This window comes from Elgaria multicarinata, chromosome 13, assembly GCF_023053635.1.
Source record: "Elgaria multicarinata webbii isolate HBS135686 ecotype San Diego chromosome 13, rElgMul1.1.pri, whole genome shotgun sequence".
Lineage (NCBI taxonomy): Eukaryota > Metazoa > Chordata > Lepidosauria > Squamata > Anguidae > Elgaria > Elgaria multicarinata.
The window spans coordinates 33,879,183-33,892,061 of record NC_086183.1 but is presented as its reverse complement, the minus strand read 5'-3'; positions in this window follow the sequence as shown (position 1 = coordinate 33,892,061).

Genomic DNA, 12,879 nt, shown 5'->3' with positions numbered 1-12,879 from the left:
GCCGGGGAGCGGGACGAGCACTTCTCGTATCCGGGCCTGGCGCTCTGGAGGGTGGGGGGAGGGCTGGGGGATGCATCCGCCTTGAAAGGCACGGCGTCCTTGTGGAAATGGGAGCAGCTGTTTACGGGCAGCGGTGGGTGCTGGGAACATGGAGGCGTGGAAGAGGCGGCCTCATGCGTTTTCAGCCTCTGTGAGTTGGCGGGCCGTGGACCCTCCAGCGTTCCCCGATGAAAAAAAGTCCTGCTTTGTCAGTCCCACCCCCCTCATGTTACACATCACGGGAAGAGCTTCTTTGTCTACCTGATTCTGCAAGAGCCCTGTTCCCCAATACTTTAGAGGCCAAGGGTGTGTATGTGGCATCCCGGTTGTGGAATGAGCTCCCCAGAGAGGTCCGCCTGGCACCTACACTGTACTGCTTTCGTCGCCAGCTGAAGACCTTTTTATTCGCTCAATATTTTAACACTTAATTTTAACTTAAATTTAAATCTTACTGTTCTAACTCTGTATTTTAATCTTATATCAATTTTGCTGTGTGGTTTTATCCTGGTTGTGCTTTTTATACTGTATTTTGTAATTGTGCTTTTAACCTGTTGGTTGTTTTATTGTGGTTTTAATTTTTGTGAACCGCCCAGAGAGCTTCGCCTATTGGGCGGTATAAAAATGTAATAAATAAATAAATAAATAAATAGAATCTGGCTTCCTTTAACTTGAGCCCGTTATTCCGTGTCCTGCACTCTGGGAGGATCGAGAAGAGATCCTGGCCCTCCTCTGTGTGACAACCTGTCAAGTATTTGAAGAGTGCTCTCATGTCTCCCCTCAATCTTCTCTTGATAATGGCCCCTATTAAATAGGGGCGGTGGGACTGTCCGGAACATCCTGGGCTGGCTATTTCCCCCTTTCCCTCCAACATGTCAAGGAAAGAGATTTGAAACAAGGACACCCAAAGTCTCCAGCATTCTGTCTTTCCGAGGGAAGGAGCTGTGTGCACAAGGCTGTCTTGCCTCCTGCTGCCCCAGGATGCAAGTTTCGGAGAGGCACAGGGGCCGCACCGCTTGTGACGTGGAATCCACCTGCAGTGGCTAGTGCGCGCTTCCCCTCCAGATACATCTGCTTCCTGGCGGGGTGAGAAAACGGAAGCAGGCTTCTCCGTAAGAGTTCCTGAGCTGGGTCAGGCCGAGGGTGGCTCAAGATTAGCATAGTCTGGGCTTTCTGACAGCAACCAGACAGATGCCTCAGCAGGGAAGGCGGCAAGCAGGAGGAAGCAGTGAGAAGGCAGCCCCCCTCCCCCACGCCATGGCTAATCTCCAGCATCTGGAAACCCAACTTGTATGGTGAGAGCGTGTGTTTGCGGAAGGTAGATCTCTGGGTGGTCTGCCGTAGGACGGCTGCACCAATCAATCAGGGTTACCTCTGCCATCCAGCATCCTTGGGCAGTTGCCAGGGCACCGGTATATTCATAACAAAGTGGGACCTGCCTCACCTCAAACACATGCTGCTATGTCTAGAATACTTTTCAGCATTTTGCCCTACTAGAATTATTGCCAAAACTACCCTTACGGCATTATATGGGCTCATACACAGTCAGATGGATCTCCGTATTGAATAGTAACAATGTTTTGTAATCACGTTAGTAAGGACAGCATTTTGGGGTGTGGGGTGAATGAACTTCACATCCTCAGCAATCCTTTCAACAAGGCAAGTCTAGGTGAGAGAGAGCACAATTGCTTCTGAGATTATAGGCAGCGCCGAAATTAGACCAGCTGTTGTACAGTCATTCAATCTGTGCAAAATGTCATTGATGCTCTTTGCATCTGATTAATAATGAATATTGTGCCATAACGATTATTGTGCATGAATATGTTTTATGGGATTTCTTCTTCTTCTTTCCTCCTACTTTTGTACGTTTCTCCCTTATGTGTCTTTTGTTTGTTTGTTGTTGTTGTCATATTTGCAAATAAATAAATAGATAAATAATTCTAGGCATCTGTTCTTTGCAATTTCCCTTGACTGTTTTGCTGGAAGGCAACTTTGAACAACAGGTGAAGGCAGCAGATCAGAACGGCTGGAGTTATGCTGCCCTCGGTGCGTTGCTAAGTAACTTAGAGGGTTTATACATTTACCTGGCTGGCTTCAGATTCCCTGCCCACCAAGTTACAGATGAAAGTATTCCCCCCTTATTGAACTGAATTAGTTAACTTATGGCTAGTGCATAAACAGTAGAGCAGCCTTCCTCAACCTGGGGCGCTCCAGATGTGTTGGACTGCATCTCCCAGAATGCCCCAGGCTGGGGCATTCTGGGAGTTGCAGTCCAGCACATCTGGAGCGCCCCAGGTTGAGGAAGGCTGCAGTAGAGGAATAGCTGGGCTTGTGTTAGAAAAGCCTTTCATATCAAGACAATGGGGCAGCAGCAAATTCTAAAACTGAAATGTGTGGGGCAGTTTCTGACCTAGAAGCCCTGACCTCAGTCCCCAAAGTGTGGGAGGGAACTGGCTGTGGGTATTCAGTCATCAGGCAAAAAGCCACTCTGCTTATGCTCAAGGGTACTCTCTTGCTTGGGTATATCTACATGGCAGATTTGTGTGTGTGTGTGTGTGTCATATCTTTGCTCCAGGAAACCTGGGAAATGTAGTTCTGTGATAGATCAGCAGTGGAACAGATGATCTTGGGAGATAGTGGGCTCTCCTTCTCTGGACAGATTTAACCAGAGTCTGGACAGCCTTCTGTCAGGGATGCTGTAGCTTCACCCTGCACTGCAGAACCTGCATTGAACAGGGGGTTGACTAGTTGACCTCCGAGGACCCTTCCAAATGTGTGATTCTACAATTTGACAGTTGCACGAAGCATCCAGAGAAGCTGATACGGCTGTGTTGAACCATAATAACAAGGCAAAAACTTTAGAAGACAAATGTTCTCTAGGGTGCTAATCAGGAAATGAATCAAAACTTCCATGATATGAGAGACTGTTCCCTTTTGTAGCATGAGAGGAAGGATGGGTGACACTTGTGCAACCACTGAGAACGAAACAGAATCAGTAATGCTTAATAATAAGCCTTTAATTCTTAACCAACATTCATATAGTAACAAACTGAAATGTTCAAAGTGATCCATATTCATCGTCTTCGTTATCTTTATAACTGCCAGCAGTATTTTTATACCCCTCTTGCAGAGGAGAATGTTGAGGCGGAATCATGGCTGCCCTTAATGCATTTATCGCTGGAGATTTGGACCAGGGAATCCTCACTTAAGAGCATTTTCCCACTATTTAGGTTTCACATATATATATATATATATATATAGAGAGAGAGAGAGAGAGAGAGAGAGAGAGAGAGAGAGAGAGAGAGAGAATTCATATTCAATAAAATAAAACAAATGTAAAATCGAAGAACCCAAAATTTGGAATTTGCATTTTGAAAATATGTTTATTAATTAATTAATTAATTACATTTCTATACCGCCCAATAGCCGGAGCTCTCTGGGCAGTTCACAAAAATTAAAAACATTGAAAATATAAAACAACAGTATAAAACCATAATATAAAATACAATATAAAAGCTCAACCAGATAAAAACAGCAGCAATGCAAAATTACAAATTTAAAACACCAAGTTAAAATTTATTCATAGACTGTTAAAATGCTGGGAGAATAAAAAGGCCTTCACCTGGCGTCTAAAAGCATATAATGTAGGTGCCAAGCGAACCTCCTTAGGGAGCTCATTCCACTACCAGAAGGCCCTCCTCCTGGTAGCCACCTGCCTCACTTCCTTTGGCAGGGGCTCGCGGAGATGGACCCCTGAGGATGACCTCAGGGTCTGGGCAGGTACATATGAGAGGAGGCGTTCCTTCAGATAGCCTGGCCCCAAGCCGTTTCGGGCTTTAAATGTTAATACCAGCACTTTGAATCGGGCCCGGACCTGGACTGGCAGCCAATGAAGCTGGAAAAGGACTGGCGTGATGTGGTCTCGTTAAATTTTATACCTATGGAGAATTTAATATTGGGTGTCATTTAAGAGGAACTGCAGGAGGAGGAAATGCAGAGAGGCTGAAAGAAGGAGGCTGAGTGAGTGAGTGGGTGAGAAGCGGGGATCAGGACCCCTCCTGCGGTGTTGAATTTCAGGTGGTGAAATGTCCAGCAGGTGGCCCCAGAGAAGGCTGTTACCAAGGCTGTGAGGAGGAATCGCTCCAAATGTTCCAGCCTGCCCCAAAGGGCTCACAAGGATGTAATATTAGGAAGGGACTGCAGAGAAGCAAGGGAGCGCAAACTGAAATAATGGTAGTGGTGAGGATAATAATCAAGTGGCATCTTCTAATTGACAGAAATTACTATATGAGGTTCAGGGAAGCCTTTTCCCATTCGGTGTCTTCAGCGCTAAGCTTGTCTGCATCACTTCCCATTCCGTAAGCGATCAACAGGGTTGAAGAACAGCAACATACACCCCCAAGTGTGTAGTACTTTACTTCAGGAGCTTAGTCTTAAGAGATGATGACTGCTGAGGCAGTTAGTAAGGGTTGGTATTTACAGCTTTACACGCATGTGAAGGCCAGAGTGACATTTTGGTCCTATTAAAAACAAAACACAGGAAGTGTTTGTGGGAACCTGCAGAGTCCCAAAGAGAGAGAGAGAGAGAGTTAAAATGATCTAATAATATCCCACACTTATTTCTTGCCTGGGTGAAGCAGGAATCTCCATTCCAACTCCCTTTGAAATGGTAAATGGGTCAAGGCGATAAGCGGAATGCAGGCTCATAAAGGGTGTTCCACAGAACTTCATGGGAACCAGAGCTAGCCCCCCCCCAACTCAATGGGATAAGGGACTGCTTATTTCTAGAGACCCTTTGAAAGACACACAAGTTCATAGAATCATAGAATCATAGAATAGTAGAGTTGGAAGGGGCCTCTAAGGCCATCAAGTCCAACCCCTTGCTCAGTGCAGGAATCCACCCTAAAGCATCCCTGACAGAGGGTTGTCCAGCTGCCTCTTGAAGGCCTCCAGGGTGGGAGAGCCCACAACCTCCCTAGGTAATTGGTTCCATTGTCATACTGCTCTAACATAAGTAAACTATAAAGCCTTACACGGCTTGGGACCACAATACCTGATGGAACGCCTCTCCCGACGTGAATATACCCGGTCACTACGTTCAACATCTAAGGTCCTCCTCCGCGTGTCTACTCCAAGAGAGGCTCGGAGTGTGGCAATGAGGGACAGGGCCTTTTCGGTGGTGGCCCCCAGACTGTGGAATGATCTCTCTGACGAGGCTCGCTTGGCGCCAACGCTGCTATCTTTCTGGCGCCAGGTTAAGACTTTCCTCTTTGCCCAGGCATATGGCGGCACATTTTAATCACCCACGTGTTTAGTTTTTTAATGGTTTTTAATGCTTTATGTGTGCATGTTCTGTGTTTTAGAATTTTAAATTTTGTATACTTGTTTTAATCTTAATTTAAAAATTTCTGTAAACCGCCCAGAGAGCCCTGGCTATGGGAGCGGAATATAAGTGTAATAAATAAATAAATAAATAAATAAATAAATAACAGTCAAGGAGTTTTTCCTGATGTCCAGCTGGAATCTGGCTTCCTTTAACTTGAGCCTGTTATTCCGTGTCCTGCACTCTGGGAGGATCGAGAAGAGATCCCGGCCCTCCTCTGTGTGACAACCTTTCAAGTCCTTGAAGAGTGCTCTCATGTCTCCCCTCCATCTTCTCTTCTCCAGGCTAAGCTTGTGGGCTTTCAAAGGTATACACTGCTATGGGAAACTCTCAGATTTGCATTGGTTAGGTAGACTGCTCCTGCACAGAAGACACTGTGCATGATGATGAAGACGTTTGTTTTTGTCATTGTCCAGTGCTGCACATCTCTGATTTGCTCTTCTTCCACCACCAGCAGTCAAAGGCTGAAAGTGCTTGTCTTTATTAGGTTGCAGACACAGGGCCGTTAAGGAGCTGTAACGCTGCCTTCCGTTGCCAGGCCTGCTGCCCACACTAAGCCTCTGAGCAAGCTGTTTACATGGATTTTTAATCTCCCATCTTGAAAATATACTTAGGTGTTTCTATCCTGAAAAGAAAACACTGCATAGTTGAATTCGGCACTTCTGTCTCCCCATTGTTGTCATAGTAGTACAGCCTGAATGTGTTCCTAGCCTCATGCTGTGGCAGTGGGGCAAGTGGGACTTTGACCCCTTTCCTCATCCAGGACGCCTGCAGAGCTGCCAGCTCAGCATTCCTGCTCGCTCCCCTTCTCCGCGCCACCTTGCTTGCACTCGGCTACCCTCCCCTCTTCGCCCAGCGTTTGTGCTAATGCAGACGTGATCACAACTGATTTATGGCATTAACTGGAGGGGATTAAAATTTTGCACATCAGCTTATACAGCCAGAACCGAGACGGCGGGGAGGGAGGGGTGGAGAAGGGGTGGGGGGTGGGGGGTGGGGAAGCAACAGTGATGGCTCCTGACAGCTGCCCTTGGAAGTCATCTCCTCCGGAGTCCAGACTGCGCCACTGTTACGCTCCTCAAGCGCAGCCCTTTACGGGAGGAGAGGCGCTGGGGAGCAAGGGAGAGGAGCAAAATATGCTGACCAAGGCCTCCCCCCAGGAGCGCAAATCCCTTTTAACACCATGCAACCCCTTCTCTGAGTACCAGAGACCCTGTTATACATTGATTTCCAATCTGTGTCCTCTTCTACCGAGGACAGTTGTCTATTTCGTAGGCATCCTTTATGTGAAAGGCTGCCCAGCCCAGCCCCAGTTTAAAACCATCCGGTGGGTTCTAAAGGGCCTTGAAGCTGCCTGTCCACAGCCTCTGGGCTGACCTGGTCGCGGCCTCCCACACAATGGTGAGACGGACTAGTTTTCCATTTCGCTTAGCACAATAACTTCTGAATTTGTATCTACATGTATAAATTAGCAACCATCTTTTTTTGCTGATGCACTTTGCAGTTGCTGAGGCAGTACACAGCTGTGGCGCGGCTGTCGTGCCATTTCAGCAGTGCTGCCTCCTCAATGGAGAGAGATCCACAGGACACCCTCCTGCATTTCATGGAGGGAAATGGGGGGGGGGCTGCAGTCAGTGGCCCAGTTCTCATGCCCAGGGTCGGCACTGCCTGTGCCCCTTCTCGGGCACTCCCACAATGTTATTGCCTCCCACAATGTTATTGCTGGGCTACGAGCCATTATTCTGCAGTTGCCGGTCTTCTGCCAGTTTCAAAGCCAGGCAGGGTTTGTTGGTTTAATGAGATCCTCAAAAAACACAATCGTCACACCACCAATAGTTCAGAAGAGACCTTCATGGCTGCTGACGCGAGGGACCATGCCTCCCTTCTCCCTGCTGTGGGATTTAACTTCTAGAGCAGAGGGTCCCAAACTTTTTCAGGTCACCACCCCCTTGGTTCCACAAACTCATGCCCAGCGCCCCCTACCCTACACTGTAAAAATCATTATTCAGAATAGCGGTTTTCAACGACCCACTAAGGAAGATAATAACAATAAAATTCAAAACAATAACAATTAATTGAGTATTTATTCAAAATCCAATTACATTTTTTTAGTTTATGCAATTAAACATAATTGATGAACTTGATCCAGTGATATCATCTTTTCAAAGTCTGATAGTTATTTAGCAAGTATATTAGATATTACATTTAATAACTAGGGTAGATTTGATTTGATTTGATTTATTGCATTTATATACCGGCCCATAGCCAAAGCTCTCTGAGTGGTAGAGTACCCCACTATTCTGTAAATTCTTAATTTGATGGATGGGCTTGATGAAGTGATACCAGTTTTCCAATGTCTGGTTTAAAGTCACTTAACATGAGTCTTAAATCACCATGTTTAGTAATCTGTTTTGCATCCGGCGTGGCGGGGCACACCAAGCAGGGTATGTCTCTTCATTAGCGTTTTGGTGCTTTTGAAACATTTCAATTCACCGTTAAAAGGACTCTTCTTAAACGGTATTAATACATGTGTGGATTCTTCCCCTGTATGGCTTGGGACTAAACTACCTTCTCCCACTGCCCCACTTAGGGCCCCACTGCCGCCCCCTTGCCTCTTAACGCTCCCCTATGCAATCCCACTGCCCCAAGGGGGCAGTACCGCCCACTTTGGGAACCACTGTTCTAGAGACCCCAGGAAGGAAGATGATCCCTGAAGCAGGTCATGCCCAGCCACTTGCGCTAGCCCTTTTAAGGAGAGATCTTCAAAGGCGAGCCTAGAGAAGTGCAGGACAACCTGCCACAAAGGCCAACGTTTCTGCCGTAGAAGTCCTTCCCTCCAAACCCTGATGCGTGTGACACTTGGTTGGGTTTGTGCAGTGGCACGTGAAAGGCACTCTGTGCATGCTTAGGAGAATGCTCATCGCTGTCATTTGTTGTATCATTTTAGTATTCTAGATCACCTGACAGGCTCCAAGGAGGAGACCTGGCGCTGTACACAGGTGGCGAGGCTGGCCGTGCCAGCCTGGTTATGAAGGGCGCTGCAGTTAGACCTGCAATCCTGAGCCTCCATCGCCAACAGCTGCTGGCAGCTCACCGGGGGCTTTGTAGTGACATCTAGTTCAGGCTTCACTGAGCGGGGGCTCTCCTGCAGTATTGGGACTGCAACTCCCATTGGCCATGCTAGGTGGGGATGATGGGAGTTGCAGCCCGAGTTCTGCAGGGCATGTGCTCAGGGAAGGGTGCTCTGGATGGTTTGCGTTCAGGTGAGAGGTTCTCAGCCGAGATCTTCCAGCTTGAATTTGGTGGAAGGAGCGGAATGGAATCTCTGTTCTTTCCTTATCACAATTTTGCTCCCAGTGCCGTGGGGAGCTGAGCTCTTAGTGGTGGCTCTCAGCTGATGGCGCTCATTTTCTTTTCCCAGAAGTCCCTGGGGAATGATGCTGCATCATCACAAGCATTCTTTCCAGGCGGATTCGGTGTGCGTGTGTTGGCGGGGGGGGGGGAGGGGGGGAATGGCAGCCAGCAGCTGTCGGGAAGAGCTCTGTCTGCTGCTGCCAGGAAGCCCCTTCCCCCATTTCCCTCATTTTGGGTCCCTAAGGGAAACCTGCTAAAACACCCCTCTTTTTGCTGGGGGATTTCAGCTTGGCCATAGTTCTACGGGAATCCAGCGTTCCTCAAAGACAGGGTCAGGAACGGCAGGCAACTTCTCTGAAAGGCTCGCTTGCTGACCCCATTCCTAGTTGCCCTGTACAGGGCACATCTGTCAAGGGAGCATTTGGCGGGGTTTTGGGGGTACGCTGTCACTTCCCAATGGGTTTGTGTTAGATATTGAGCCTTTACAGTGGAGGCTGGTGGCTCCAATGTCAGTGGGGCGGTGAATCCACTCTGGGTTTCAGTCAGGAATCTAAAGGATCTCTCCAGAGTGCAGCACCTTGGACATCCCCCTCTAGAGTTCTGACTGAGACCTGGAGCAGATTCACCACCCAACTGATATCAGAGCCACCAGCCTCCACTGAAGCTTGACTGTGGAATTCAGGCTCGATGGAAGGTTTAGTAACTTAACCAATTTATTGAGATGCTTCCGTTTTTCAAGGTGTCCCCGAGTCAGACAAGCAAGGGGGTGTGAGAGAGAAGGCTGTCAGCTGATCAGGGAAAAGGCTGTTTTGTTTTTCTTTTCTAATTTTTGCTCTCAGGACATTTGTCAGGAACTCCAGCACTCTTCCTCCTTTGCTGTTCTGTTTTTTTGGCTGGGCATAGGCAGCTTTTGATCTGGGCTCCTTTCTTAAACCTGTCAAAGCCTCTTGAGCTCCACCCACCAAAACCAGTTGGACTCCGCCCCTAGACCTCATCTGGCCACGCCCCTGGCCTAAAGGACTCCTCCCCCAGGCCCTGCTTAGGAGCCAGACTTTTAAGTGAGGACAGGGCAACGCAGGGGTCTCCAACCCTTTTGGATTTATGGGCACATTTTGGAATTTCAGAAACAGTTGTGGGTCCCACCACAAAATGGCTCCCATGGTGGACGTGGCTATTATTATTATTATTATTATTATTATTATTATTATTATTATTATTATTATTATTATTATCCCACCTTTTGCCCAATACTGGGCCTCAAGGTGGTCTTACAAAGTTTAAAACATACATTGTAAAACCTAGGAAAAGAAATGTAAAAAATGTAAAAAAAAACCCACCTCGTTTAAAATACACAACAAAATTATAACGGAGGACCAAATTACTCTGCAAAGGCCTGCAGGAACAAGGAAGTTTTAGCCTGCTTCAGAAAGTACATCAAGGAGGGAGCCAGTCTAGCTTCCCCGGGAAGAGAGTACCAGAGCATTGGAGCAGCCACCGAGAAGGCCCTGTCTCCCATGTTCCCACCCAGCGCGCCTGTGAAGAAGGCGGGACTGAAAGAAGGGCCTCTCCAGAAGATCTCATAAGGGAGAATATGGTCTTTCAAATAACCTGGACCCGAGCCATATAGGCTAGTTCCAGGGGTCTGGCTAGTCAAAAGTGAGCTAAAGAGGTGCTGTGTTTGTATGGGTGGATGGGTAGATAAATAAAAACCAGGCTATAGACCCTGAGAGGAAGGGGGTAATAACCAGGCAGAAGGGCAGAGGGGAGAGAAAGAATAAGGCTGGGTCCAGGGAAGGTAGAGAAAGAAGAAGGAAGGGGACGTGTAGGGAGAGACAGAGCAAACAGGAAAGGTCTGTGTGAGCAGAGGGCGATCGGGAATCACAAATAAACGTTTGAAGGGGCCCGGCAGGCAGCTGAGAGTTTTGTGGGTGCTGCTGGAGGTCCCCAGAGGCACACTGGTATCCGTGGTATCCATGGGCGCCATGGATACCACGGATACCACGTTGGGTCCCCTGAGGTAGTAGACGCAGCGGCAGCCCTTGTTCCGTATTAGCAAGTCTGACTGGTGCGATGTTTCCCGGAACGCGCCGTGCTTGAAACCTCTGCTGGTCTGGGTGGTACGGCTGCATCATTCACGCACCCGGCTCCTTCCTGTACGCATTACTGGACTGGGGTGGGAAGCATCTCTGGGGCCTGGAGAGAGACCCCCCCCCCGACTCTGCTGCTGGAGTGAGTCAGTCCAAGGCAAACCTTCCTGGGGTGACTCACACCGTCTGTCCCCCCCTCCCCGGCTGCCTTCTTTGGTCAACACACGGAGTCTCAAGGAAGAGGGCTTCTTTTGGGAAAAAGCCTCTCGCTGCTTCCGCCCTCCTTCTCCCTTCACTCCTCAGAGGCGGCTCACACGTCCCATCTGCCTCCCACACGCCCCGCCTTGCGCCAACAGAATTGCAGACAGTGTCACTTAACGCCTCTCCTTCTTTCTGTTCCAGTCCCTGGAAGCATAACATTCGACTCCCCAAATTCAGGAGGGAAATCAGGTGGGCTTGTGCAGGATCAGCAGCGCCTTTGAGAATAAAGAACGCTGGTGTGTGGGTGGGTGTGCACACTCTGATGAAGTCTGCTTTGGTAGGTATTTTGTCTGCAATTTTGGCTTGCAGAATCCTAGCGCCATGGCAGCGGGTCAATGCAATTGCCTAGTCCAGAAACAAGGAGCTCCATCAGACCAGTGTTTTGTTGCACGCTCGTTACTGGGCGCTCACAGATTTTCTCAGGTCCCTCTCTCACAACGTTGTCTGCCTCCTGCCCCTTCTAGCCTTCTTAGAATCATAGAATCATAGAATAGCAGAGTTGGGAGGGGCCCACAAGGCCATCGAGTCCAACCCCCTGCTCAATGCAGGAATCCACCCTAAAGCATCCCTGACAGATGGTTGTCCAGCTGCCTCTTGAAGGCCTCTAGGGTGGGAGAGCCCACCACCTCCCTAGGGAACTGATTCCATTGTCGTACTGCTCTAACAGTCATAGGGGAGATGCTCCGGTCCCTAGATGGACCAACGCTCTGTAACAAAAAGACACCCCCAGTAAGTCTGGCTTATTTTTAAAGACAGAACTTGCTGCTACCCCCTGCTGTGTGCAGGAGAAGCAGCGGGATCAAAACGGCTCTCTGAATGGGCCACGTGCATGTTGTTTACGTCCTCTTTTGAAAGAGGAAGTAATGAGGGACAAATGTGCAAGTGGAGAAACTACGGTAAGCCAATGCGATTTCCCCCCTGTGTGATGGAGGAAAAGATCATGGCATCAGAGTGTGCTGGCCATCTCAGAGCCTGCTTGGGCTGATTTTCTTCCAGTGTGGGCCACAACGTTGACTCGCTTTGTTCATTTCCTAGGCCTTGGGGTGGCTGCCTGAGTAGCCCCAAATGATTCTAATGAGGCTTACAGCTTCCCGCAAGCCGTGGCCCTCCAGATGTCTTGGACTACAACTCCCAGAATCGCCCAGCCAGTTGTAGTCCAAGACATCTGGAGGGCCACGGCTTGGGGGAGGCTGTAATAAGAACACACACTTCCAAAGTCCCTATTCTCATTCTCATGATTGCTTTGCAAACCTTGCTCCCTGCACTATTATACATTGTCAAAGGCTTGTTTTTTTTGCTGCCTGCTGTATTCTGCAATAGCTTTGTTCTCCACTGATTTCAAAGCCGAGGGGAGATTGTTCTTTTGGTTGAGGATATACTAGAATTTTATAAAAAATTGTCTGACAATGTTATCGACGGCTCAAAACAGACCTCAGCCGCTGCAGGAGGGTGTGAAAGGGAAGGCTGGGCACCCCAGGACGCCTTAGCGTTCATACTCGGGGCCTGCATGGATGGGGTGGATGGGGGCAAGGAGAAGACCCCCTCCCTACTCTGCGATCTCCCTTCTAGAGACTGAAGGGAGGGAGCTGGACCCTGAAAAAGGGCGGTGGTGTCTCAGAGTAGTGTTTACACAAAGTATTCCCAAAAGGCATCTGTGTGCATGCCTGTGCACATACACACACACACTTATTTCATTTGATTTTGTTTCTGTCGGGGATGGGTGAGAATGGAGGGGTCAGGTCAAAGGGTTTGCGAGGG